The following is a 2,500-nucleotide window of genomic DNA, read 5'->3' as shown; positions in this document are numbered from 1 at the left end:
GGAGCCAAAAATCCTTATAAAAAAATTTTAAAAAATCCCGAACCGCAAAAAGTTTCGAAAATCATGAAAAATAGAAAACGAGTCATCTTCCAACGAAACTTCACGTGAAGGCTTAGGGGACCATTGTATGAATTTACAAGCCATAAAAATGGCATTGGCACGGCAGAAATTTGAAGATGTGCCTAAACCCACCAGGGCCCAGCGTGTGCCGATGGTGCTCGAGGCAAGCGCCCGCACCAGGGCCAGCGTGTGCCGACGGTGGTCGAGGCAACCGCCCGCACCAGGGCCGATAGTGTGCCGATGGTGCTCGAGGCAACCTGTCGCACCAGGGCCCAGCGTGTGCCGATGGTGATCGAGGCAACCTGCCGCACCAGGGCCCAGCGTGTGCCGATGCTGGTCGAGGCAAGCGCCCGCACCAGCGCCCAGCGTGTGCCGATGGTGCTCGAGGCAACCGACCGCACCAGGGCCCAGCGTGTGCCGATGGTGCTCGAGGCAACCTGCCGCACCAGGGCCCAGCGTGTGCCGATGGCGCTCGAGGCAAGCTCCCGCACCAGGGCCCAGCGTGTGCCGATGGTGCTCGAGGCAACCTGCCGCACCAGGGCCCAGCGTGTGCCGATGGTGGTCGAGGCAACCTGCCGCACCAGGGCCCAGCGTGTGCGGATGGTGCTCGAGGCAAGCGCCCGCACCAGGGCCCAGCGTGTGCCGATGGTGGTCGAGGCAACCGCCCGCACCAGGGCCCAGCGTGTGCCGATGGTGGTCGAGGCAACCGCCCGCACCAGGGCCCAGCGTGTGCCGATGGTGGTCGAGGCAACCTGCCGCACCAGGGCCCAGCGTGTGCCGATGGTGGTCGAGGCAACCTGCCGCACCAGGGCCCAGCGTGTGCCGATGGCGCTCGAGGCAACCGACCGCACCAGGGCCGAGCTTGTGCCGAAGGTGGTCGAGGCAAGCGCCCGCACCAGGGCCCAGCGTGTGCCGATGGTGGTCGAGGCTGCCGATGATGGTCGAGGCAACCTGCCGCACCAGGGCCCAGCGTGTGCCGATGGTGCTCGAGGCAACCGACCGCACCAGGGCCGAGCGTGTGCCGATGGTGCTCGAGGCAAGCGCCCGCACCAGGGCCCAGCGTGTGCCGATGGTGGTCGAGGCAACCTGCCGCACCAGGGCCCAGCGTCTGCCGATGGTGGTCGAGGCAAGCGCCCGCACCAGGGCCCAGCGTGTGCCGATGGTGGTCGAGGCAAGCGCCCGCACCAGGGCCCAGCGTGTGCCGATGGTGGTCTAGGCAACCTGCCGCACCAGGGCCCAGCGTGTGCCGATGGTGGTCGAGGCAAGCGCCCGCACCAGGGCCCAGCGTGTGCCGATGGTGGTCGAGGCAACCGCCCGCACCAGGGCCCAGCGTGTGCCGATGGTGGTCGAGGCAACCTGCCGCACCAGGGCGGAGCGTGTGCCGATGGTGGTCGAGGCAACCGCCCGCACCAGGGCCCAGCGTGTGCCGATGGTGGTCGAGGCTGCCGATGGTGGTCGAGGCAACCTGCCGCACCAGGGCCCAGCGTGTGCCGATGGTGGTCGAGGCAACCGACCGCACCAGGGCCGAGCGTGTGCCGATGGTGGTCGAGGCAAGCGCCCGCACCAGGGCCCAGCGTGTGCCGATGGTGGTCGAGGCAACCGCCCGCACCAGGGCCCAGCGTGTGCCGATGGTGGTCGAGGCAACCTGCCGCACCAGGGCGGAGCGTGTGCCGATGGTGGTCGAGGCAACCGCCCGCACCAGGGCCCAGCGTGTGCCGATGGTGGTCGAGGCTGCCGATGGTGGTCGAGGCAACCTGCCGCACCAGGGCCCAGCGTGTGCCGATGGTGGTCGAGGCAACCGACCGCACCAGGGCCGAGCGTGTGCCGATGGTGCTCGAGGCAAGCTGCCGCACCTGGGCCCAGCGTGTGCCGATGGTGGTCGAGGCAACCGCCCGCACCAGGGCCCAGCGTGTGCCGATGGTGATCGAGGCAACCGACCGCACCAGGGCCCAGCGTGTGCCGATGGTGCTCGAGGCAACCTGCCGCACCAGGGCCCAGCGTGTGCCGATGGTGGTCGAGGCAACCTGCCGCACCAGGGCCCAGCGTGTGCCGATGGTGGTCGAGGCAAGCGCCCGCACCAGGGCCCAGCGTGTGCCGATGGTGCTCGAGGCAACCGACCGCACCAGGGCCCAGCGTGTGCCGATGGTGCTCGAGGCAACCTGCCGCACCAGGGCCCAGCGTGTGCCGATGGTGGTCGAGGCAAGCGCCCGCACCAGGGCCCAGCGTGTGCCGATGGTGGTCGAGGCAAGCGCCCGCACCAGGGCCCAGCGTGTGCCGATGGTGGTCGAGGCAAGCGCCCGCACCAGTGCCCAGCGTGTGCCGATGGTGGTCGAGGCAACCGGCCGCTCCAGGGCCCAGCGTGTGCCGATGGTTATCGGGGCAACCGGCCGCACCAGGGCCCAGGGTCTGCCGATGGTGCTCGAGGCAACCGCCCGCACCA

This window comes from Durio zibethinus, unplaced genomic scaffold (genome assembly GCF_047325235.1).
Source record: "Durio zibethinus cultivar Kanyao isolate XHJ-2024 unplaced genomic scaffold, ASM4732523v1 HiC_scaffold_214, whole genome shotgun sequence".
Taxonomy (NCBI): Eukaryota; Viridiplantae; Streptophyta; class Magnoliopsida; order Malvales; family Malvaceae; genus Durio; species Durio zibethinus.
This window is presented reverse-complemented; position numbering follows the sequence as displayed.